This window comes from Pan troglodytes, chromosome 6, assembly GCF_028858775.2.
Source record: "Pan troglodytes isolate AG18354 chromosome 6, NHGRI_mPanTro3-v2.0_pri, whole genome shotgun sequence".
NCBI classification, from domain to species: Eukaryota; Metazoa; Chordata; class Mammalia; order Primates; family Hominidae; genus Pan; species Pan troglodytes.
This window is the reverse complement of record NC_072404.2, coordinates 87,746,296-87,773,907: the sequence shown is the minus strand read 5'-3', so window position 1 is coordinate 87,773,907 and position 27,612 is coordinate 87,746,296. Positions and strand designations below refer to the sequence as shown.

At 36.7% G+C, this 27,612-nt stretch overlaps 1 protein-coding gene and 1 long non-coding RNA gene across 15 annotated transcripts in view; both read left to right on the top strand.

Moving 5' to 3' along the window:
• LOC129135524 (uncharacterized) overlaps positions 1-6,290 on the top strand; it is a 50,664-nt gene extending 44,374 nt beyond the window's left edge. Inside the window, exon 3 of the long non-coding RNA XR_010158571.1 lies at positions 2,250-6,290. This is a non-coding gene — a long non-coding RNA (uncharacterized LOC129135524). The remainder of the gene's footprint in view (positions 1-2,249) is intronic.
• Positions 1-27,612, top strand: part of MAGI2 (membrane associated guanylate kinase, WW and PDZ domain containing 2) — a 1,434,944-nt gene that overhangs the window by 1,039,012 nt on the left and 368,320 nt on the right. The gene's annotated exons all lie outside the window — the stretch shown is intronic.

Below are 27,612 nucleotides of genomic sequence, written 5' to 3'. Positions count from 1 at the left end.
CCTTCATTATGTCTAAATACAACATGGATTCTGAGTAAAAATTAAAATAAGTCCCCAGCCTTCTGCAATCTTGTTTTCCCATTTTCCACTGAAACATTTATAGGAGATTTTCTTTCGTCTTCTGGAATTGCAACATCCAAAAATTCCTTCTCTTCCTTGGCCCGTGTGTAGCATGTGACAGGATTGACCCCATGTCCAATACCATTGCCCAAGAGCCTCCCGGCACATTCTCTTCTGGTTTTTTCTACCTCTCATCTTCTTTTTCTTCTCCCTTGCCTTCTCTTTCAAAACTGCACATTTTCCCCAAGATCTCCTCATTCACTCCCATTGCCTCAGTAACCCCTTGTAGAATGACTCCCAAATTTGTTTCCAGAGTAAAATATTTTTGAGCTTCAGAATCACACTTCCAGCTGTTTATTAGGCATTTCCACTAATGGGATCTTAATGTTAATATATGCAGAGCTGAACTTACTCTCCTGTTCTTCCATTCTACTTCACCCAAACCTCTAATGTTCCTCTAATGTTGTGATAATTTAATTGCCATTTCTCATCATGTTCTAAAGCAAATCTGTGTACTTGTGAAATATAAATGAATATGGATAATTTCAGACACCATTTTCTTCCACTAATGGATTGAATCTTTTGTCAAATTCAGCTGACCCGAATTACATATAAGGCCAGTGTCATTTGTTTGGACATATAAATTGGTCTTTACACAGATCAGAGTCCTAAAATGTCTAAGTGCAAAACCTAGAAAGAGAAGAACCTTAAAAGACTATCTAATACAACTTTTCTCATTTTACGGGTGAGGGAACTAAGACCCAAAGAAGAAAACTGGTTTTGTCAAAGTCACACAGCTACCTGGCACCTGACTTCCGATAACAGTGACTTTTCCTTTAAACCCTGTCTCCCTCTGCCTGCAGAATAAAATTATTGAAATATTAAAAGGTTCCCATTTGTTGAGAAGGCTTTCAGTCTCTGAAGGAAGACAGAGAGTAGAGATGGTGGTTAGCCACCTTTCAGAAGCATTCATATGTTTATATTTTAGGCTTCAAAAATTGGAAATTTATAAATCATCAAGAGAAACATACAGCTACAGTTCACATTTGTGATATTTCTCCAAATAGGAGGTCTTATAAAACAATTTAGGTTTAAAAGCTTGAAAACAGTATTTTCTCCCTCAGGTAACAAACTGTTCTCAAATATTTTGGAAGTGCTCTTTTGTACATACACAACTTGGATGGTTGCCTAACCTAATGTTGCAATTTCATCTACTGTTACTGCCCTTTTCTCTCAACCCAGTGAGAGAAACAGTGACTAGAACCTGCCCTAGTTCCATCCAACTCTTTGCCATTTCCCAGAGTAACATTTCACACCCTGCTAATGCTGGTCATGTTGTTTCCTTTATTTTAAATTTCATTACTTGTTACTTTATCCTTCCTTTCTAACATCTAAACTCCAGCTCATTCTGCATAGCACAGCTCAGATGTCACCCATTACCTCCTCTGTGAAGACTCTGGAGTGCCCCAGGCAAAAGGAATCCCTTCCTTATGTAATTCCTCAAGCACTGTGATCATTCATGCCAACTTCATTAGAGATGGCTGTTTGCCTGTCTGTCTACTGCTTCCCCTTTGACCACAGGCTGTGAATCTACTCAAGGAGAACCTGCTGGCTCTTATTTGCTCTTACAGCTCCTGCACCTAGTGCCAAAGCTAACTCATAACCCTTCTTAGAGGATCGATTGTTCAAGGAATGCTGAAATGACTCTTTTCATTGATTATATAGTTTTATCAATGCATTGGAAGAGGAATCTCCTTAGATAACACTTGGTTAGTTGCAATAATTTTATAGACTTGAAAGCGATAAACATATTATTCTCTTACAATGCCTTAAAGTTGCACTTAACAATTATCTATCTCCACTTAATGTAAGATTTTGTTACAATAAAGAAAACAGTTTTAAATTGCCAAAGCCTTAGGACCAAAATTTATACCGTCATTTAAAAAATGTAATGTTGATTTGCAGCCCAGTAAAATCATTATAATGTCCAAAATGGTAATATCTAGTCTTACTTGGAATATTAGTTCCTTTCTCCTTATTCATTTAAATAAAGTCAAGAATCAGGGTTTGATATGCATAAGTGTACACAAAAAGCTTTATGCATAGTACCTTAAGAACTATTTCCATCCCAAGGCTATCAAAGGGCCAAAAGATACTTAAACTTATCCATGTTCTAATTTATATTTCAGCTAAAGCTCCACAGGAAAATATGAAGACTATTGGTTGTTCCATACAAACCCAACGCAAGAAATCACCCTAAGTGACAAATTATCACTTTCGTCAGAGAATGCTTACCAAAAAAATGCTTACATTTTAACTGGTTTGTTTTTTCTTGAGCTTATGACAGAGTGAATTCTAGTTGGTCAGTCTGCCAGTATTAGTTATTAGCCTACTGTCAAACTTTAGCTATAACATGTGTATTGTTTTATTGTTGGTATATGACAACCATTCTAAGTATTAAGAAAAGTTTATTCTTGCATTTGATGATGCCATGTTTTTTAACGCTGGAAAATTCAAAGATAAAGTAAGAAATCTCAGTTCAATAACCCAGGTTCACCAGGTTATATCTTCTGAAACTGAATTCAATTTATACAATACGAGATGCTATCTTACTGCATAATGTAAAGTGAAATGCTGTGTTGTGAAGTTGTGTTATGCCAAATTCTAGATAATATCACTCAACCCTCCCTTGACTGGCTTTGAAAATGAGGCTGCTACATAGGGCTCATTTCTTTAATACTTAAAAGAAAAACAAATTCAGTCTCCTGTGAGTCAATGGCCAAATTCTCTTTACTGAAATGCTTAAGTAACATGCTATTTTGTAACAATAATGTATAGTTCTCTGAGGCTATTTTTTTCTGGATATTTTATTTGTTCAATATTAAGCTTTTATCATTGTTGATGGCATGTTACTGACCATCAACGATAACATCTTTAATTATCCCAATATGCTAATGACAATACATTGTTTATGCTTATATTTATAAATTAGCTCCCGAGCAATTATGAAGGTTTATATATATTATATTCCCTTTTTGATTTTTATTATCTTTGACCTTTTGACTGACTACTGCCCAGTCATCATCTTTCATGGTCTTCTTTCCCACAGAATCTGCCATAATTCTTCACTTGCTTTTTTATCCCCCAGGTAGTGATTCCCTTCCCATCTTACTCTTTTTCTCCCTGAGCTTTGCATCCTGTGTATTTTAAAGAAGGGCAATTAATGTATCCATCATCCATCATTTAATTATTATGGATTTATTTCTTCATCAACTATGTGCTGAGCATCAACTGCATACCAGGCAGGTGGTGGAAATCAAATGGAAGAGTATCCATAGTTACTGAGACTAATTTTTTTAAAGCCAAAGTATTTAGAATCCACATCCTGGAAAAGGGGGCAATGAGAAATGCTGCCATGGAAACAAAGATGATTGAAACACAACCCTGGCCTTCTAGGATCATTTAATCTAAGAAGGGAGAAAGACATGTTGACAAATGTAAGCTGTGTCGTAGAGAATCAAGACATTCATTCTGGTGACTTTGCATTGCAGATGTAAAATGTTATTTTTATATTCATAACTTTACTATAGTTATAACAGCAGATTATTTATAGCAGGGTCGAGTTTTAATCCCGCTTATTCTGTAAAGTCTTCGCCAACTATTTCTTATATTTCAATACCTATTTTACTTATGCCTGTATCACACATTTTAACAAATCTTTTAGTTTTTAAATGGTGGAAGCAACATGATGTGAGAGCACAAAGTGGAAGCACCCATGGCTCCCCTTACTATTCTTTTAGCTTTCCCGGGGGTCGTGGACTGAGACCATCAGCTTTCCTTCTTTGCATGGAATCCATGTTCCATTAGCTGATGACGGTCCTTTCAGGATCCCAGCACAGCAGGGCGCAGTACACAACTTTTCTTCTTTTCTACTCTTTCTAATCAAATATAGCAAACTAGTTAACATTTTATATTATTTTCCTGTTAATATGACAGAAAAAGAGTTTAATTGAATTACAAATTTGTAAAGCTTACAAAATAATTTAGTTCTTTTATTAGGAATGCGCCAGAGACTCGGGTCGGGGCAGGCTGTGGGAACATATGCAAAAGCTTCCTTCAAGAAACATGTACCTAAATCTGCGTGTCTCATCTATATCCACACTACTCTTTTTATGATAGCTTTCTGTCATTCATCTTGTCATTTAACAAATATCAAAAATGAGACTTTAAACACGGATTTTGAAAAACTGTTTGACTCTTTAAAAGAGTGTACCAAAGGATGGGAGCAATGTGTGTAATAAAGGTCTTTGTTCAAGAGTAAATGGATTAGTCTTGATGGTTTTATTTTCTTCACTAAACCTACCTCTTACTTCTTCAAAGTTAATTTAGCTTTGAGTAGACTGATCTTTTTTGTGATGCCCCTGAAGTACAGTGCGAAAGCGCAGGCTTTGGAATCTGTTGGGTGTGGATTTAAATCACTACTGTGTGAGTTTAGGCAAGTTCTTTAACTTCTACAGGACTTCACTTTCTCATCTATAAAACGAGAGTAATTTCTTGCTCATTCTTTCAGGCATCTATTTATTCATTCAACAGAAAGGTATTGAGCATTCTACGCTGTAGAAATCATGCGGTGTGTTGAGATTTTAACACCTAAAAAAAGACACAGGGTCCTAGTCCTCATGATACCTATAATATAGTTGGGAATATAAATAGGTATAGACAGACAAATTGAATACATCATGAAAAAGCATTGTGATAGAAAGGTGCTATGCAAACCCACAGGAAAATTAAATCATTACAAGGATTAAATGAAATAATGTAGAAGAGGGTATGGTAGTGCCCATCTTAGTGGATGCTCAATAATAATTGTTGTCTTTGGTCTCTCTGTTGATATTCTAACCTCATCCTCTACTCTCATGCCTTCTAACTGTAAGTTAAATTCATAGATGGTCTATAGTAGTATTATCCAGTAGAAATACAACATTAGCTACAACTATGTATGTAATTTCAAATTTATTCTAGTTGCTACAATGGAAAAAGTAAAAAGAAACATGAAATGCATTTTAATAATACATCTAATTTAACTCATTTCAAAAATATTATCATATATAATCAATATAAAATTATTTTTAAATTTTTGCATTATGTATTTTACTTTCCATCTTCAAAATTTGATGTGTATTTTCTACTTTTCAGCACATCTCAATTTAAACCAGCTACCTTTCAAGTGCCCAGTAGCCACATGTGGCTAGACTGCCAAATTGGATCCTACAGGTCTCTGCTTACTAATTGACCAAGGTTACACTTTTTAAGAAGCAGTGCCCTGTAGGTACTGTAGTAAGCCTCTAAGAGATCTTTAATTAATTAACCAGCACCATTTTCATCCTTTCTCCATCCCTCCTTTTCTCAGGTACTGGGTATCAAAGATAAACTGCAGGCTGTGGACCTTGCCCCTCACTCCCATCCCCAATTCACTATACAGTGAAGGAGAGAAACCAATGAGTAGATGGCTTACAACATATTATAATTGCTTGGAAACAGATAAAGTATAAATGTGTTTTATTCTTAAAAATTGCTGACAGATCTTTAAGTGTTCTTACCGTAAAAAATGAGAAGTATATGCATATGTTAATTAGCCTGATTTAGCCATTCCACCTCGATTTAGCCACTCCACAATGGCACAGTAGTTCAGAGTGTCAATTTGTACATGATAAATATATACTGTTGTTATATTTTTAATAAATATAATATTCTTACAGAAGAAATAGAAGACAGGGAAAATGTGTATGAAATTGGATGATAAGCATAGAGGGGAGGGAGTTGCAAATTACCTGGAAATATCTGGAATGGTCTGCATTTTAAGGCAGAAAAGCTAGACTATCCCTTCTATGTCAGTTTCCCCTGCTTCAATAAATAATATGCTTCTTGGCTTATTTCCTGCAACAAAGTACAAGGTTCCGAGGAGGGGTCTGTCTGGTAACAAAAATGAACTCTGGCATCCTAGAGGAATGATCTCTGGCATCCTAGAGGAAAACCATCCCTGAAGCTCCTGTGATTAGAATAAACATAAAGGCACCTCAGGAAGAGACACCCTGACCTGACTTACTTCCTACTTGTTTCAGTTGGCTGCAATGGACTTTTCTTGTATTTTTGTCAATATGCAAATCCCTCTTCAAAGATGTTAAAGCCAATAATATTGAGTAAATACGTTGGAATTTAAAAAAAAAAAAGTAGAAGAAGCTGCAGCAGCTTGATAGATCAATTTCTTGTTAACCCCAAACCCATTTGTTGGTAACTTGACCAATTCGTTACTCAACTCCGCTGGAAAGCTTCTGAAGATCAGCATCATTCCCTTTTTGAGTCCATTAGGCTCATGACATGAGGGGGATTCTGTAATATTGTGAGATCCATAAAAGAAAATGCTTCAAAAACTTTTTATTCATAACTTGGATTTGGGAAGATAAAAAAACACCTTTTAACAAAAGGTGACTTTTTTTTTATTTGATATTTTTCAAAGTCTAGGGACCTAATGGAAAGTTAAACATAGGGTAAAAATGTACACCGATCGGCTGTTTTCACTAAGCACGCTATCCTGTGACAGATGCATATTTAACTGAACTCAGTGAGTAGAGCATCCTGTGAACAGAACCCAAATCTGACTTGGCCCTAAAGGAGAAAGACTGCATGACTTTGGATCCTTCCTTTCTCATAAGCAAAGAATTTGCACCTGCATTGAGTTTGTGGAAGACTTATTTCAAAAATATATTCACAGTCTTATTTTTACCTTAATGATTGCTTCTGAAAGTGTGTTTGTAAAATCAATGTATAAAACACATATTTCTGGATCTGAATATTTAGGATGTTATCACTGCTTCTTCAGAAGAGGATTTTTTGGGCTTTTTTTGTGCTGCATGTCCATGAATTTACAGCACAATAAGGAAACACTTAGAAAATGTTTATGGTATGTATAATCTTATACAGTGACAATGAATATTATAACATGGTCATGAATTTAGGAAGCTATGTAGTATTATATGTCAATAGACATTGAACATCCCTTTCACTCTTCCAGATGTTTATGTTAGAGCTCACAGCTTTATCCTTACCATAGCTACAATAAATTTACAACTGTGCAAAGTGTTTGGCATGTGGTAAAATGGCTCTCCTGAGAGAATAATAACATGAATCTATCGTGGTAGCTGACTGTAAAGTCTAGCTTAGATAATGTAGGAAATGCAAGGAATGCTAACTGATCATAATACAGACTTCTAGCAATCTATGAGGTGGCTAATATCAAAATTTCCAAGGAAAATGACATTCTATCTTTCATGTCATAGGAAACTCATAAATCACTAAATATCAGCCGGCAGAAACCATTTAAAATCATATTTTTTCTATCACAATTTGTTTTACTGTGCTATGTTTTGTTAGTCCAAAGGGGAAAATATGTGATTAATTTTTGTCCATGTTTTAAAGGAAAAATGCATGCCCTGTATAAGTGTTTAAAGTTTACAAACACAACCAAACTTACAAAGCAAGGTCAGAAATACAGCTCCTAGTTACAAAGGTTAAATTTAAATACTGTTATTTATTTGAAGCAAGTTACTACCATCTGTGTTAGAATAGAGTTGGAGGCATGGAAAAGACGGAGGACAGGTCATGGACTGTTTTGCTCATAAATGAGAACTAAAATGCTTATTTGGAGGGTCTCAATTTTTTTCTTGTTCATTAGTATATCTATAATTTACTGTCTTTTTAATACATTGGAATCTCTAGGATGACGAGTCATTTTCAACAAAGGTCATTTAGACATATAATTATTTTTCAAACTTTTACATATAAGCTAATAACTAAACAGGCACTTTTTCTGTGGTCCTCTGATTGAAGGCAATTGTAAACTAAATTCTGATGTTTTATGAAATTATTCACCAGCTCCCCATTTCTCTGCATTTTATAGTACATTTGTTATCAAAAAGGTATATTTTCTAGGCACATGGTACAGATACTAACTTAAAAGGCTTGTTGTTTTTTGTAGACAATTGTCTATTTATTGTGCTTAATAGATTTTTGCCAGTCAAACATAGAAATGCAAAAAAGTCCATGTGTAAGGTTTATTCACAATTAAGAATTTTTTAAATGTGTAAAAATATGAGTTTGGGAAGGCATCGTCTATTACTTTAAGTGTATTAAGATGAATAGTGTTTTTCTCCAAATAAGAATATTTTTGGTTTAAAAAAGCTAAAAAGGTTTTATGTTTAAGGTTAAACTCTAATAGGTAATGTTGTAAGATTTTCTATAATTGCTTAGGTATCTCTACTATTTCGTAACTGCTCTTGACACATGTAGTATACAAGTTGAAGAGAGTCAGCTAAAATTCCATAGTTTTGAGTTAGAATTACCTTGTATATTTTGAAATATTCTTGGGTGAGTTCTGAATATAAAGCATATTTAAAATCAAATGAAGCTTACTTAATTTCATAGAGAAAGTGGTCAAAAGACAGGACACTATCATTCAAATCTGGCTTATAACTATTTGAAGGTTTGTGCCTAACTCATTGATTTTATCCACACTGAAATGACTGTTAGAACCAAAAACAATTTTCTTTCAGAATTATTTCAGAGATTTCTCAGAAAGTATCTAACATAAATTTGAGGACAGAAATAGTATATAAGTAGTGCTTGTTAGCCTAAAAGGAAGCTAAGTTTGCATAAATTAAAAAGTTGAATCTATATTCCACTCTAGAAAACTGATGCAAATTTGTTGCCTGAAATTCTCCAAAATTTTAGGAAAAAATGCTGTTGGTGGGAAGCAGTTCCTTAGAAGTCAAAGAACCCCAATTGTTTGCAGTTCCTCAGTAAAGGAAGAAACCATTAACGAGTTAACTTGATGGGGTTGTTTGATTTTTTTCTTGTAAAATTGTTTAAGTTCTTTGTAGGTTCTGGATATTAGCCCTTTGTCAGATGGGTAGATTGCAAAAATTTTCTCCCATTCTGTAGGTTGCCTGTTCACTCTGATGGTAGTTTCTTTTGCTGTGCAGAAGCTCTTTAGTTTAATTAGATCCCATTTGTCAATTTTGGCTTTTGTTGCCATTGCTTTAGGTATTTTAGACATGAAGTCCTTGCCCGTGCCTGTGTCCTGAATGGTATTGCCTAGGTTTTCTTCTAGGATTTTTATGGTTTCAGGTCTAACATTTAAGTCTTTAACCCATCTTGAATTAATTTTTGTATAAGGTATAAGGAAGAGATCCAGTTTCAGCTTTCTATATATGGCTAGCCAGTTTTCCCAGCACCATTTATTAAATAGGGAATCCTTTCCCCATTTCTTGTTTTTGTCAGGTTTGTCAAAGATCAGGTGGTTGTAGACGTGTGGTATTATTTCTGAGGGCTCTGTTCTGTTCCATTGGTCTATATGTCTGTTTTGGTACCAGTACCATGCTGTTTTGGTTACTGTTGCCTTGTAGTATAGTTTGAAGTCAGGTAGCATGATGCCTCCAGCTTTGTTCTTTTGGCTTAGGATTGACTTGGCAAGGCAGGCTCATTTTTGCTTCCATATGAACTCTAAAGTAGTTTTTTCCAATTCTGTGAGGAAAGTAATTGGTAGCTTGATGGGGATGGCACTGAATCTATAAATTACCTTGGGCACTATGGCCATTTTCACAATATTGATTCTTCCTATCCATGAGCATGGAATGTTCTTCCATTTGTTTGTGTCCTCTTTTATTTCGTTGAGCAGTGGTTTGTAGTTCTCCTTGAAGAGGTCCTTACAAGGAATCCTTGTAAGTGGGATTCCTAGGTATTTTATTCTCTTTGAAGCAATTGTGAATGGGAATTCACTCATGATTTGGCTCTCTGTTTGTCTGTTATTGGTGTGTAGGAATGCTTGTGATTTTTGCACATTGATTTTGTATCCTGAGACTTTGCTGAAGTTGCTTATCAGCTTAAGGAGATTTTGGGCTAAGATGATGGGGTTTTCTAAATACACAATCATGTCATCTGCAAACAGGGACAATTTGACTTCCTCTTTTCCTAATTAAATACCCTTTATTTCTTTCTCCTGCCTGATTGCCCAGACACTTCTCAAAAGAAGACATTTATGTAGCCAACAAACACATGAAAAAATGCTCATCATCACTGGCCATCAGAGAAATGCAAATCAAAACCACAGTGAGATACCATCTCACACCAGTTAGAATGGCGATCATTAAAAAGTCAGGAAACAACAGGTGCTGCAGAGGATGTGGAGAAATAGGAACACTTTTACACTGTTGGTGGGACTGTAAACTAGTTCAACCATTGTGGAAGACAGTGTGGCAATTCCTCAAGGATCTAGACCTAGAAATACCATTTGACCCAGCCATCCAATTACTGGGTATATACCCAAAGGATTATAAATCATGCTGCTATAAAGACACATGCACACGTATGTTTATTGCGGCACTATTCACAATAGCAAAGACTTGGAACCAACCCAAAGGTCCAACAATGATAGACTGGATTAGGAAAGTGTGGCACATATACACCATGGAATACTATGCAGCCATAACAAAGGATGAGTTCATGTCTTTGTAGGCACATGGATGAAGTTGGAAACCATCATTCTCAGCAAAGTATCGCAAGGACAGAAAACCAAACACCGCATTTTCTCACTCATAGGTGGGAATTGAACAATGAGAACACTTGGACACAGGAAGGGGAACATCACACACTGGGGCCTGTCATGGGATGGGGGGAGGGAGGAGGGACAGCATTAGGAGATATACCTAATGTAAATGACGAGTTAATGGGTGCAGCACACCAACACGACACGTGTATACATATGTAACAAACCTGCACGTTATGCACATGTATCCCAGGACTTAAAGTATAATTTTTAAAAAAAAGTTAATTTGATTGTTTAAAACAAATATGTCATAGAAAAAGACTTAATAAGAAAATCAAATTTGATAAGCAATATGTTAAATTTATACCAATATATTTTTAAAACTTGCCTTTAATGATATTTTCTCATATATTACATATTTGCATGAAAATTTTCATATGTTGTGTATACCAATATACTTATCCAAGTATATGGAGAATAAATTTATTAATATGCTTAACAATGATTAATACATGAAGTTAACAATATTCATTTGTAATTATTGACTAGTTTGCTATTTAATTTGAGCAAGAATTAAAATTAGTTGGTTGACTTATAAGTTTAATCTGTGTTTTTAGATTTATCTGGCATCAGCTTCACACATTAAAAGCCTAGGAAGAAACCAACCACTACTGAAATGCAACAGCAAATACTTAATATTATCATAAACCTTCTAACACCATTGGGAATAAGACTGTATAGCATGATATTAGTTGAAAATTCCAAATGCATAAATTGGAGGAAAGAATGGGACTGACACATATATGGGTGTGCATGCACCCACACATGCCCGAGGTGGACACACACACATGCATACCCCAGGTGGAAACACACACGCCCCAGGTGGACACACACACATACACACCCCAGGTGGACACACACACACACACACACCCCAGGTGGATACACATACGCCCCAGGTGGACACATACACACCCCAGGTGGATACACACATACGCCCCAGGTGGACACACACACATACACACCCTGGGTGGATACACACACACCCCAGGTGGACCCACACACATACACATCCCAGGTGGACACACACACACACACCCCAGGTAGACAGACACACATACACACCTCAGGTGGATACACACACACACACCCCAGGTGGGCACACACACATATGCCTAGGTGTCAAGCACAGTGCTGGACTTCTCAAGGAATACCTAGTAATGGGAGACAGGTATGTAAACAAATAACTTTAATATAAGAGAATCTTTGTAATAGAACATGCCGTGGGAGCAGAGGCAGTAATTCTGTTAGGATCGGGAGCAAGATAAAGGCATAGAAGAGGGGAACCTCTGCACTCTAGAGGTTGAATAGGACTTAGGACTCAACAAGACAAGTAGAAACACATTGGAAAAAAAGCCATTTTCTAACCTGTTACCTGGGAAGGAGGGAAGAAGGGAGAAAGGGATCGAATGTTGTAACTGCTTACTCATACTCCACTTACACCCTACAAGGTGTTTAAATACTTTCCTCAGTCCTGTGTGGTAGGTATTATTGTCTCCATTTTTAAAGAGGAGAAAATACTTATTTATCTTAAATTCTATAAAATTTAAAATAAATTACTAACAGCTGTTGATGTATTCTATAATAAATTTTACCCATTAAAAGAAGGAGAAGGAACTATAGGCACATGGATAAAGTCTTCCTCAAATGAAAAGTGAAACAAGAAATCTAAAAAGATAAAAATGAGAGATTATCAAAACTTCTGAATATATGTAACGGGAATAAAGCATAGAAGAACTTACACAAAAAGACTGTCTAAAAAGAACAGAGCACTAAGAGGGCACAAGAGTTGGTTCAACAAAATGAGAGAGAGAGGGGGAGAGAGACAGAGAGAGGAGACAGAGGGAGAGAAGAATTCGCGTGTCTAGTAAACGTAATTTTAAAATGTGTAGCCAAGCCATTACCAAAGAAATGCAAGTTAAAATATTAAGTGATTTCATCTTAGGGGTTGAAAGATTGCAATCCTCAATACCTGTGGCAAGGTCAAGGTTGCTGGTGCGTATTGATGATTCCCAACTGCTTGGGGAATCCTTCTGTCCTTCCATTTTGTTTTCCTCATGCTACAGATCCATCCCGAAAAGTACTGATTTTTTTTTTGGTTGTTGGTAGTGTTTTCAGTCTCCAGGAATTTTGTTTCTTTTGCGAAGGGGACTAAAAGCACCCTCGGGTTTCACAAAGCTAAGGCTCTTGAGAGTTAGAAAATTTTATTTTTTTTTTCAAAGGAATGGAAATAAGAAACCATTCTAGATAGAAGCTGACATGTGAATTGTCATGTAAGAACTTACGAGGTAAATACACAGAGAAAGGAAATCGGCTTTCCCTAGTCTTATGCCCTGGTTTACATTTGACTTTGACAGCGAGAAAGATAAGGTTCTCAGAACTGACTGACATCATATTAAGCAGCAGGATGTCATAGGAAATAATATACATAAACTTAAATCTTGTTTCCCTGAACCAGAAATGCCCAGAAAACTACTTAAACATTCACTGCTAGTAAGTTAGCCGTCCTACCAAAAGATATTTCTCCCAATCATGTGTGGATAATGATGTCACATGTCACTTCCAACCTAAAAATATCATGATGGACCCGGATGTCATTAGTAGGCTAAATTTGTCTCAGAATTAACGCTGCTCATCATCAAATATTGCCTAGAATTTTAGTATAATCTGAATGATTTAACTAGACCACTTTCATGAACCTAATTGTCTCCAGACCATTTTTTCTTTTATTAAAAAATTGTGTGAATAAAAACACAAGATCTGATTATACATTTTTTAAATTTCACTGCATTCATTTCCCAAGCCCCAATAACAAATGATTTAAAAATCAGATCTGTACACTAAATAACTAATTTTAGTTAATTAAGATTGACAATATATTATAATCTATTTTGTGAGAGATTATTTGAGCTGAATGTACTTAAAATGACTGAAGTAAGTAGATAATAGAGTATTTTTGTTGGAAGAGGAACCTAGAAACGTTGTTTTCTGCTGCTGCTGAGTTTAAGTAGAAAGCCTCCAGTCACAACGGACCATTATGTTTCTAATTGCCCTTATTAACAGAAGAAAAAGAAGTGAAAGATTTTCTCTGGAGAATCTTAGAGAACCTACTGTTTCCAAACAAGCTCGATGGTATTGGTCCATACATTTTATATTTACAAGTTAGGTTTTGTCATCAGAAAAACAATGGTGAGGCAGAAAACTGCACAAATCAAATGCAATCAGGTATTTATGAACAAAATGTAGAGGTTACTGTCTTTTTTACTTAGAAGAGAAAAACTGACAAACCAAAGATGTTCCTACATGTTTTTTTGGTTTTGTTTTGAATTGTTTTGTTTTTTTTTTGTTTTTTTTTTTGCTGTGTTTTACCATGAGAGTTCTGGATCTTAAACATTTGCTTCACTGATGAACAGTGATTGAGCTGTGTTCATGCGCTTCTGTTTTTATCCATGGTAAATGTTACGCCTTTTTTTTTTTTTTTTATTTGACACAGAGTCTCAATCTGTCAACCAGGCTGGAGTGCAGTGGTGTGATCTCAGCTCACTGCAACTTCCACCTCCCAGGTTCAAATTATTCTTGTGCCTCAGCCTCTCAAGTAGCTGGAATTATAGGCACGTGCCACCATGCCTAGCTAATTTTTGTATTTTTAGTACAGATGAGGTTTCGCCATGTTGGCCAGGGTGGTCTGGAACTCCTGACCACAAGTGATCCACCCCCCTCAGCTTCCCAAAATGCTGGGATTACTGGCATGAGCCACTGCACCCAGCCAATATCATGCCTTTTTTGGTAAACTACTAGCTCCCATTACCTCGACTGATGCAAATAGTGCTTCTTACCAGAATATCAACACTTAGCATTCTACAGATGAAATCCTACTGTGTTCAAAAACATTCTCGTGCATTTCACAGCATATAACACGAAGATTTCTACACTTGGCAGAGAAATGTTTCAAGTTTTCAACCTTAAGCATTTTGTATGTGTGTATAGCATTAGGTTGAAAAGATCTTAGTATTTCTGGGGGGGTGTGTGTGCACACACCCGCATGCGTGTGTGTGTTGTTCAGGGTAGAATGTAAGCGTTTTAGAATGTTTTTTCACTAAATTATTCCTTGGTGTTATCTAATCACCTAAATGTTCATATTCTGCACTGTGGATTTTTCATTTCTTTATTGCATCTATCCTTCACTAGCTCTGTCATGAATATCCATTTTTAGACACATTTATTCTAAATCTCATATTTGAAAGAAAAGCATTTTACTGATTTAAAAGTAACTGGAAAGTATTGCCTGGTATCAGGAGACCAAAAGATTTAGAAAGATGAGAAAAAAGATTGGTTCATTGTCAAAGAAAATTTGCACTGGGTGGAGTTTACAATTAAACAGGCAAGGAAGACTTTATTCAAGATCACTGCAATAAGGGAGATTGAACTCAAGTGCCCTGAAACAAAAAGCAGGAGGATTTTTAAACACTAGGGTGAGCTGGTGGAAAACTACTGGAGGACGTGGGAGGGGTGAATTTTGTCAGTGTAATTAAGCCATTTGGGTTTTCTAATTGGTACTTAGGAAAGTTAGGCTCCTACCTTTCCACCAAGACTGAGAGTTGGGGCCCTACCTTTCTTACTACATTTCAGAAAGATGGATCCCAAGTCTGTGAAAAAAAGACATTCCTGGGTTATAGAAGATTTATATCTCAAAAGGGCAAAAAAGAATTTACAATTTGCAAGTTCTCTAAAGAAAAATGGTCTAAGAAAAGGGAGGTCGGGGCCCTATAGTCAGGAAGAAACCTGTCTAAAGTTTAGTCAAGCTGAGGGGAACATTAAGGCCTTCTTGGTCACCAAGATATTACAGGAGTTCCATATATGTCCAATAAGAGATGGTAGACTCGTAGTTAACAAGAGATTTTTCTAGACGGTTGATGTTATGAGGCACAGTTAAGAGTCAAGTCAAGTTGAGAGGTGCAATTTCAACAAGCATCCTCCAGATCCAGACAAAAAAAGCCGCATGAGTTCACCATCGAGTCACTTCAGCTGTTCTCTTATAAGAACAGATATTATTATCTGAGTCAACTGAGTCAATGCTGCTGTTTCGATTTCTGACTTGTCTTTGATCATGGATTATTTGATTCAATTTGACATTCCTTTGAAGAATCTTCTAGCTGATTACAGCATGTAGATAGGAAATTTCTCTTTTTGGCCTTTTCTCACACAGCACACACACTCACACATATAATTCAGCTTCCTGAAGGATTTATGCCTCCCTTTTTTCCTCTTTGATCTGTAATTAGTCCCTTATATTTTATAGACAGTGTTTAATTTTTACCTTATCATGCTACTCTATAGTGTTACCAGAGGTCAATATAATAACTTCAGTACTCTATAAATTAGAAATAAAAGAGGACAGAAAAATATAATATGTTGCCCTCTACTTATTTTTTTAAGGCTTCTTAGTATTTAGAAACTTGTCTGGAATCATATGGAACTACTTCCTGCTATAGCAATAGATATGTGAGTATTGTTGGTCCTAAGTAGCAGTGAAGTCATGTGAGAAGCGAAACTGGAGTCCCCATCTTCTTTATTTTTATATCTCAATCTTAGAAGTCTGTAAATGTTCATAAAATGTTAGACTTCGAGTTTCTGAGCCCTAACTCAGGTTTCTGTGAGTTCCTGGAGGATTACATTCACGAAGTCATACCTTAACTCTAAGTTCCTGCCTGCCAAACTCTTGATCTCACTTATACTTCAATTTTCATGGCTGTTTTCTTCTCCAGGCCAACCCAGATATGCAACTCAACCCTGCTTCCTTGATTTGCCTAGAAACCTGTCACATGAGGCATTACAAGCAATACATCAAAGGAACTTATTGATGGTTTGGGCAATGTAAGACAAGGGGTGTGTGTGTGTGTGTGTGTGTGTGTGTGTGTAGGAATTTCAAATGTGATATTATACATTTTTACTTTCGCAACTACTTTGGCCTGGCCACCTTGACGCCAGTGTATTTTTATAGACTCAATCCTTCTCTGCTTCTTCTTTTTCCTATCCCCAAATTTATCTTCATTTCTCATGCAGAGCAGTTTACCATTCCTCTTTTCTTTCTGGTTTCTTTTTAAAAAGTAAGGCTTCTAAGGTCTTACTTTTTACCACCAAAGAGCATTATTAAGGTAGTTTCCTGAATGTAAACATTCTCATGAAACTCTGTTGCCAGCTATTAAAATAACCATTTCCATCCATTTCTACCATTTTATATCCATTTTATAGAGTTATCAGGGTCTGGGATATCAGGTTCAACAATGCTCTAAGCTCACATTGAAATTAATTGTACCTAAAAGCTAAATTTCCAACTAGGAAGCTAAATGAAAATATGCATGATTTATTTAGGGCACCACTCAACCTGATATTGAACTAATAAATATAATACGGTCTCATAGGGTCAAGAACAGAAATTTCTCTCTCTGTTCTTTTCTTTCCTGCATTCTTTATGTGCCATGATCCTTTCAGACATCACATCACCCTCTTCACTTAGGAATCATTTTATAGCATTTTATATATTTCTAAGTGTTCACACTTACCCATTGATTGAATAAGAGACCACTTCCTTTGTATCAAAGTACCATGAGTCTCAAGTGAAGATTAGAATGAGAAAACCAGAAAATAAATAGTAAAATGTTATATGGTAGAAAATGCTAATAAAATAAAGCAAGGTGTTGGAAAAAGGGAAGGAAAGGCGGTAGCTATTTTAGATAGCATGGTGAAGGCAAGGTAAGCATGTGATATGTGAAAGGAGATTTGAATGATGAGGAGCCAGCTATGAAAATATCTAAGGAAGAACGTTCCAAGTAAAGTAAAGGGCAGAGATAAAAGCCCTGAAAATGGACTGGACTTGACACATTCAGAGAACACAAAGGAAAAAAACCAGCGTGGCTGGCCTATAGAGAACAGAGAGGAGAAGTGGTGTGATGAGAAGTCAGGGAGGCTGGCAGAATGGAAGACCCTGTAGTCTCTGTGTGGAATTTGGATTTTTTTCCTGAATCACATGGGAGGGTATTTTTTAATGGGGTATGATTGTACCTGGTTTCTACTTATTTACAATCGCTTTGCTTTATGAAGATTAAATTTTATATTGGTGATCTGAAAATTTATCTTAAAAGGGTTGCTTTAAAACTACAGGTGCACCCTCTCCAAATTGTCCTGTAGGCTGATTTATTCTACTCATGTTTCTTGAGTGCCTACTATGTTCCCAGCACTGGGCTAGAGCTGGAGATTTAACAATGACAAACATATGGTTTCTGCATCCAAGAACACATAGCCTCATACAAAAAGGTTTTGTTCAATTTTTCACAGTTAACATTGTCTGCATTCTTGTAAGGATCAACCTGACTTTCCATGAACTTTTCTCTGGATCTTGGATAATATCTATTTTTAGTCCCATGCCGTATTCCTTTATGCACTTTACTCAAAAGAAACATTTAAGATATATCTATCTAGGCGTTCATCACATTCTTGCCATTCTTTTTAGTTTCATGATAAATCTCCCCAAAATTTTTTCATAAGGAAACTGAATTTATAGTATAAAATAGAAAAAAGAGTAGCACCGGTTTAGAACTTTTCTCTTAGAGTAGCATTCCAAGTTAATTCAAAGTTGAAATTATATTAAGTAAACTGTGAAAATGTCTATACTGCTGAATTACAGAATAGGGTTTCTGCGTTGGGTCATTTCTACCTCCTCCCTACATTAAGCTGCAAAAATGCATAAAATGCAGACTACCCCCTCAGCCTGCTATTCAAATGGCTGATTACTGGTGGATGTTTTGTGACCTTAAGGAGCTGGATGATGAAGACAAAGGAATTCTGGTAAAGAAACCAAAAGCTGAAGGAAACCCCAATGTTCTGTTGGGATTGAATCTCAGTAACCGTGAGCTACAGCTTTCTCTACACTTTTGAACATTTGTCTTGCTTCCCCCTTTTTCTTCTTTTTCCATTGGACTTTAAAATTATAGGATATTTTTCCAGTCTATTTCTCTCACTATATCTTATCCTCTTTTTAAAATCTGTGCTTATCTTTCTGCCTTCTTTTTTGTTTTTCCCATAGTGTAAGAGTGACTTACATTAAACAAGAATCACTAAAGGACCCTATCTATGAAACTCTAAAGTTGAAGGAAAGACAAGACAGCTTTCTGAAGTTTGACTCTCCCTGAAGCCAAGAATGTTTCTCAATAAATTATTCTCCTTTATAAGAACTAGCCTTTTGACCATTGAACATTCAGGAAACAAAAATACATTGTATCTTAAAGATCCAGCTTCATTGTAGATCCAGTTCAGGTTAATAGACCTTAGACCTTCTCTCACTTTGTGAAAAAAGAACTCCTTGTTAACAATAAAATTAGCTAAAGTGCGGCCATGGAAATCTTTTAGGTTTCATAAGTCATGTGTGCTCTTTCCATTCCTGCAACTGTACATATCGAGGACATATTTAGAGTAAAGCCTGGATGTTGGGAATGCAACAACCATTGAGAAATAGCAATGCAAAGATCAATGAGTAATGTGGTCCCACAGTTCTCACTGTCTAATGGTGAAAAAAAATGAGAAAATTAACCATTGCCCTGTAAGTGTTAAGGGCTATAATGTTTGAACCAAGACTTATAAAAATGTAGCAGTGGCTATTTTGCTAAGAATGGTGGTCAGCAGACACTTTTAAGAAGGGAAACATGTAGCTGAACTGTAGAGGAGAGAGAAGAGTTAGATGGGAGAGGGGGGTGAGAAGTAGGCTCCAAGCAGAGCAAACAACATGTGTAAAAGCCAGGAGTCAAAGGGTTGCAAGGCAAGCCTAAGCACGAAAGGTTTGTGTGGCAAAGGACATGCCCTGGGGAAGACGTGACCATGGCAGATCATGGCAGACTCTGAATGTCATTCTAAGGAGTTTAGGCTTTATCTGAGAGCAAAGGGGAAAGCACCAAAACTCTCCTAGTAGGGGAAGGGAATGAATGGATTTGCATTTGTCCAGTATTTACTCTGGCAGTCATAAGTAGGGTGATGTGATGGTTAATTTTATGTGTTTACTTGACTGAGGTAAGGGATGCCCAGATAGTTGCTAAAACAGTATTTCTGGGTGTGACTGGGAAGTGCTTCCAGAACAGTTTAACCCTCTCTCTTCTTGAGCTGGGTCATCCATCTTCTCCTGCCCTCAGACATCAGAACTCCTGGTTCTCAGAGCTTTGGCCTTGGGATGGGAGTTATACCATCAGTTCACCTGGTTCTTGGGCCTTTGAACTCAAACTGAATTACACTGCCAGCTTTCCTGGTTCTCTAGCTTTACTCTTTCCCTTTATAGAAAGATTTATTTTTAATTTTAAAAAATCATTTATGTTTACCACCACTTACTTCCCCAGTTTATCCTCCAAAGAAATGTCACAATTACAGACATTATATTCACATGTTCTGCAAGCACTTTGTTATGAATCTGTTAGGGTATATACTTGCAAATATTTTGTTTCATTCTGTTTCATCCCTTAGGCAATGTCGTGCACATACTACTGCAAACAGAATAGTAAAGCAATGTCTTGCTAGTTACCAACTCTGTCAGTTCTTCCTTGTCAATGTCTCCCACTGTTGTCCTTTTCTCTCTCTACCTACTGTCATTATCCCCAGATGGTATGCCTGCCTTGGATGCTTTATCAGAGTTCTTGAGTGCAAACAACAAAAATGGATTCTGCTTGATTTATGAAGAAAACAAATTCATTGAAAGGCCACTGAGTAGCTTACAGAATCACAAGAAAGGTGGCAAAACCAGTTGTGGACAATAAGAAAAAACAAAGAGAGGTTCCATAGCCAGACTCCAGCCAGGGTCATCTCACAAGGACAGCTGAGTAAAGACACTGCTGTCTCTGGCCAAACTGCCACAGCTGCCCACAGAAACTAACTGTGGCAGTCTCTGCTGCCACTAGAAAACATTCTCCACTGTTGCCGCTGCTTTGCATCACTAACTCCAGATTCAAAATCCCATCTGGTTGTGTCTGATTGCCCAAACCTAGGCCACAGGTCCATGCCTTTGTTCCCATGTTTCCAGAGAAGTCAAGTATCTGGCCTTTTCAACTTCCGTAGGTGAGAAGCAACACCCACCTCCAACTACGACTTGTGCTGTGGAGCATTCTGCAAATCAAAGAGTCAAACCCCAGTGTAACACACTTGAGTTTCAGCCACAGAAAGAGAGCTGTCCCCTTGAATAACCCATTCACCTCCTGGTTCTAATCGTTTATTTTACTATTATATTCCATTCACTGTCCTGGACATGGATATGTGCTATGTACTAATGATGTAAATATTAACAATACAGGCCAGGCGCGGTGGCTCACACGTGTAATCCCAGCACTTTGGGAGGCCAAGGCAGGTGAATCACCTGAGGTTGGCGAAACGCCTGAGGTTGGGAGTTCAAAACCAGCCCGACCAACATGGAGAAACCCCATCTCTACTAAAAATACAAAATTAGCCAGGCGCAGTGGCACATGCCTGTAATCCCAGCTACTCAGGAGGCTGAGGCAGGAGAATCACTTGAAACTGGGAGGCGGAGGTTGCAGTGAGCCAAGATTGCGCCATTGTACTCTAGCCTAAGCAACAGGAGCGAAACTCCATCTCAAAAAATAAAAAAATAAGAATACAAGTGCCTGGATAAGTCTTTCCTAAAATGTAGCAATTATGTTGTTCCTCTTTTTGACCTTGTAATGGTTTCCAGTTACTTCAGATTCTTTAACCTAGTATCCAAAAACATTCCATTAGTTGATCTATATTATATATACAGTCTTTTCTCTTATTATTTTCTAACACAAGTCTTCTATTCCAACTAGGATAGTTATCTTAAAATTTACAAACACCACTTTTGCCCATTCTCTGCAAAAGTATCTATCTATCTCACACACTTTTCCCCATCTTTTACCTGAACTCATCAATTTCCCCTAACAGCCCCCACTTCTATTTTTTGCCTTCTTCATGATTCTACCTGAGAATCAATGAAAGTCATGAAGACATCTTAAATTAAGGCAGCTTTATTGTGAAATCATACAATATTTATGTATACTAGTCGTACCTGCACCTTCATGCATAAATACGCCTTATAGATCCATTTCTACTTTTACCCGTGGATACTTTTACCTCTCCAAGTAGATGGTAAAGTGTTTGAGGCAAGGATCGTATCTTCTCTTGTATCCCTTCTGTCTTATTTAGCATGTTAAATGCAGAGTCGAAACGATGTGTCTGTCGAACAGCTGAGCCGATGTCTGGCCAGTTTCAGCTCTCACTACCTGCTTACAAGGAATTGAGGATCTTAAAGCCAGTTTCTCTGAAACTTGGTCTGTTTCATTCTTCCCACAATCACTAACTTCAGGTAAATCTATTTATCACTTCACAAATAATACAAACTTTATATTGCAGTGGGAATCAGGTAAGAATGACTCAACACCAATTCAGTCATTACTAGAAATTACCTACAGTGAATGCCTAGGTGATGCCAATAGTGTCATCTTTATAGGGGAAAGATGGCATTATCATAAATTGAAAGAGTAAAATTCTGTGTTATGCCATATAATTTTTTCATGCTTTGCAAAGTTAAAACTGAAAGGAATTTGAACTCACTTAAGAATCTGATTATTCTGTCATTGTCACAGAATGACATATTAATTGGGTAAAATTAATTTGCAAAATGCCCTTGTGAATACAAACAAAATGTGTCTTTTGTAAATTAAGTAAAAAAATAGATGCCTATTCCTCACACAAAGTTTCTTTCTGATGCTCTCAAAAGCAGTACTTTTTGAGAGAGTGAATTTTGGCAGATGGCATTACAATTCAAATAAAATGAAATAGGCTTCCAAATATATCCATATTTCCTTATCATGTGAATGCCAGAGAAATTTTTAAAGTTTCTAAATGTTTCTCTTCTAAGTGTCCTCATGAATATAACTTGTGTGAATGCATAAATACTAGATATTAAATTATGACTCTAATGCTAGCTGGCAGACTTAACTGTGTGTTGATATCTTTCTGTATAACCAAAGCATATATTCACTATATCTGTAATACAAGGAATTCAATACAAAGGGATTTAGGAATGCTGAATTTGGACTCTGACTGAAGAGCGATGTGGAGAGAATTTCAGAGTTCTGGGGTATTCTTCATAAAGGCTGGATATGTAACGGCTGTTGAATACAGGGGCCAAGTCTTTCCTTGCATGTGGCTCTCCACATTTTCTTACTGCTATTTAGAACTTTAGGAATCCTAAGAAAAAACGGCCCAGAAAGCATATTTCAAGGGATTTCAGCACTTCCATCTCCCACCCTCACCCAAAGAAATTTTAGTTATGACATTGGAAAAGTTAGTTTTCCATTCACTGAGTTGTCTTGAGGATCAAATCAGGTGTTTCATGTAAAGCAATCATTTATGAGATCAGTGTCTGATAGATAGCATCAATAACTTATATAAATTACAGCTAATTTTAGTACTCCTATGGTGCTAAATAACTGAGGTGAGGCAGGAAGGGGCATGGAAAATGTAAAAGATAATATACTAAATGTGTTGCAGTAGAAACAGAAGTAGCACTATTGAAGTTAAATACTCCTTTTTCTTAATATAGAGTAGCTTCCCCTCCACCCCCCACCCCCACCAGTAAGAATTGTCAGGTAAAGATTGCCAACACTCTAATCCCTGCTGTAAATGGCCATTCCTTCATTTGAGCACCTCTGCCCCACTTCTACCATAACATGCCCAAGTCAAGACAACCTACATGTGTGCCTTCAGAGAACTATACGGTGAACCCCTTTACACAGAAAAATGTAAATCCCCAGCTCTCTGCACAGTATTCAATAAATGTTGAATAAATACAAATTTTATAATGTTCAAATTCATTACCAGTGAACGAAAGCATTGATCCATATTTCTCTCTGCTGTGCCATATGTAAAGCTGATAGGAGAAATGGAAACAAACCAAATAATATCTGAAAATCTCTTCCATTTCTATAATTTTCTTGAGTTTTCTATTGATTTGTATGTATTTTCCTGAAAATATGATATTGGGCACTTTCATTTATAATAAATTCTATGTCTAATGGGGGTTTAAATATATTACTCTTAGAAAAATGGTTTGAGAGGAATTTGGGATCTGTCTCATTAATGAGAGATTCTGTCCAGATGTCAAATATAAAAGAAAAAGTTTGAAAGTATAAAACATGGTGTTGCTTACAAAATTAAACTAAGAAAATTCTGAAATGTTACAAAGTATTATTATTTCATTCATGATTTTGTAAAAGGCAATAAAGTATAGTATTATTAGTCTGATTGTTAAAAACACAGTGTCCACATGAGGGAATAAAAGCTACTAAGACTCTACGTATGTTCCAAAAGCAATGTAACTAAACCTTTAATGGTTTTGCTCATAGTTTTTACTAAAACATTTTCTTTAATCCACATGTGCTTTTCTGACATCTGTGTTAGGGCAATCAAGGGTTAGGAAATTAGCTTTATAGAATATAGCCAATGTCAACTTTTTCTTCTCTCCTCTACCCCAAACCAGCACACTTTGGAAATACCTGAAATGCGGGGCAAACAGCAAACACTCTCACCATAAGAATACCTAACTGAATTAATTGTTAAAGAGCATAAAATCACAACAAAGGTATTAATATCACAGGAAGCCAAAATTCCATGTGCTACCCAAATATCTGTCTAGGGTTGCTCTTCTGAGAAAGGTACAACATTTTATCTCTCCCAGTGCCACAGCGGACACATCATCTCATTCATTCCGTTAACACTTGTCTGTGTTGAGCACCTAACAGTAGGTTCCAGGAACACAAAGATGAGTAAGATATGCTCCCTATCTTCAAGTTTCTCACCACGAAGAAGACAGAAAACAGACGGTCATAATATATTCTTCAGAACTCAATAGCAGTCCCCTTTCTCCATGGAATAGTACATTCTTTGTGTCCCTCGTTGTTTTCTCTTTTTCTTTGCCTCCCATGGAGCGCCTTCCAGTCTGTCTTGTGGCATCTGGTCCTACTGAGTTTTTCAACTCTCGCTTCTCACTGCAGAACCATAAATCACAGCAGTTTTAGAACTAATTTGTGTCTCTATTAAGTTGCTGAGTACATGTTAATTTTATTAACACTGATAAAGTAGCTTTCATGTTCTTCATGTTTTATTTATTTTCCAACTGGAAAATATCCTTTGTCTAGCACTGTAATTCTAAAACACAGATTTTATCTTTCACTTTCAAGTATTATCTCTGAGTAACAATAATTGATTGATCTTTGAGCAGAAATAGACGTTTTAATTACTTAAAATTTTTCTTGAAAAAGTCACCTGATCAAGGAGAATGTTCTAATGAAAATATCATTATTATCTTAATTATAGTTGTTATTTCACGGACTATATTTGTAGTACCGATGTGATTCTGATTTGTGAACTAATGAAATAGTTGTCTTGCTTGTTACTCTATATTTTTTCTTTAAAAAGGCCATATCTTTAAAAATAGTCATTTATGTATATATTAACTAGAAAATATAATCAGAATTGTGTTTGCTTTCAGGTGGTTTTGTAAATGTACTCCAGTTGAATCCCTTTGTACTAGTCAGTGTCTTTATAAATCAGGTCCTCTCTTCCATTTCTGAGGCCAAATGGCTAATGTCAATTGAACAATTAGCTAAATGTCTCTTTATCCCAACCCCCTCAAGCCAAGTTCCCACAGGAAGAAAAGAATAAAGTGTCCTCCTACTTAATAATTTCCTAATCCTCATTTTCTACACTCAGTGTTATTAGCTCTTTTCCATATTTCAGGTAGTTCCAGAAAGCCTTTTTCTTTCAACAATTATGGGACACATACACTAGTGATTTTTACCTGCCACACACTCTAAGTTTGGACCCAATGTCTTCATCATTCACTATTCCATCAAGTCCTACTATTGCTGCTATTATGGTTACTACCACTACCGATGATGATGATGATGATGATGATGATGATGACGATGATGATGATGATGATAACAGCCGAGCAACAGTAACAGTACTAGTAATAATCATAGCAGTACCTACTCTTTATTGAGTGCCAAGCATTGTAGGGCACTCTATATCTCTATTCCTTATAACATCATGCAGAATAAATAAACTGAGGCTTATCCAAGAAAACCCAACACTCAAATCATCTTTGTGTGACCCCAAAGCCAGTAATGTTTTTGTCAAATATACTTACCTAAATACCTAATTTGATTTTTACTTCATACTGTTTAATAGCCGTTTGGTATTTGCAAACTACAACTCAGGTGTAAGAATAGATTTTATTATTTTATTTATTTATTTATTTATTTGAGACAGAGTTTCACTTCGTTGCCCAGGCTGGAGTGCAGTGGCGTGATCTGGGATCACTGCAACCTCCGCCTCCTGGGCTTAAGCGCTCCTCCCACCTCAGCCTCCTGAGTAGCTGCAACTACAGGCGCGTGCCATCACACCTAATTAATTTTGTATTTTTTATAGAGATGGGGTTTCACCATGTTGCCTAGGCTGGTCTCAAACTCCTGGGCTCAAGCAATCTGCCCGCCTCAGCCTCTCAAAGTGCTGGGATTACAGGTGTGAGACACTACATCCGGTCTATTTTTATTTTCTGTAATTAATATCATCTTGTTTGAAGCCTTCATTGTGGTGATGGAGGGTAAGAAAACTTAAGCTTACTAATTAAAGACTTGCCTGTCTCTTTTACTTTAAATCAGCATTATTTGGGGAGGGTACAAATATTTTGCCAATTTTCAAGTTCAAATTCCCTGTCAGGCTTTTCCCCAATTGGTGTCTCCTCTCCTCTTCCATCCAAGATGCTGCCAAACAATAAAAGGAATAGGTATCCTATGGTGATGTGAGTGGGTCTGTGGTCTGCCTGCTGTTTGCTATCTTTCCTGGTCTCTGCTGTAGTAGGACTTACACCTGTTCATGTAACAGTTCTTATCTTTTGCCTAGAGTTGTAAAGACTTCACACCCTGAGTCCTCACCTCCAAATCTTACCCCCAATCAAGGTGCATGAATGTCACACATTGATTTCTGACTCTGTCTTTACATCTCCACTTGAGCAGACCAAAATCTCCTAAAATAAATGTCTGCTTAAATAGGAGAAAAGCCACACCCAAGGAAGTATGAATTTAAAAAGTACATTCACAGGTTTAAAAAACTATTGTCGCTATAGTAGCATACCAATCTATATGCCCTGTGTCTATCAGGGTTAATTCTGAAAATGCAAACTCAGAAGAATCTGAGACCAAATTTAAAATGTAGCCTAACACCTTGACCCAATAATTATATCAATTAATGACAATTTAGTTGGTGGTGTTCTAGGTACAAATCAATATTTTTAGGGCTTTTTGCCTCTAAATGCCATTACAAGACAAAATTATGTGATTCCATATATTAAAGCCTGGGGCCCTCTAAAGCTCTCCGTTTGGCTACCCTGTCTGGTACCAGTGCTGTTGAATAGTTTTCGTGTTTGCATGTAGAGTCTTCCAAAGTTGCTGAGTCCTGCATCACATCACACTGTCACTGCTCAATATGATATACCCACAGTCCAGTTGTTACCAGAGGTACAAATCACAGCTCCACTTGGGCTTTTAACATTTCCTGAAAGCTTGGCATGTATGTTAGACAAGCCTACAGGGCTTACCTAATTTGTGGGATTGACTGGCTCTTTACATGCCAGGTAACTGAAGCTGAGACAGACTCTGACAGCTTTATAAGGGTAATATTTTTCACTGGGGTGAAGTGCTCTCCAAGAATTTTCCTGATGTTTTAGGCATCAGGAAACCTTGCAGGAACAGCAGGCATCATGTTTTCGATTCCAGGTCCCTTTATATTTTGCAGATTTACTTACTGTGGAGGAAATCTTACCC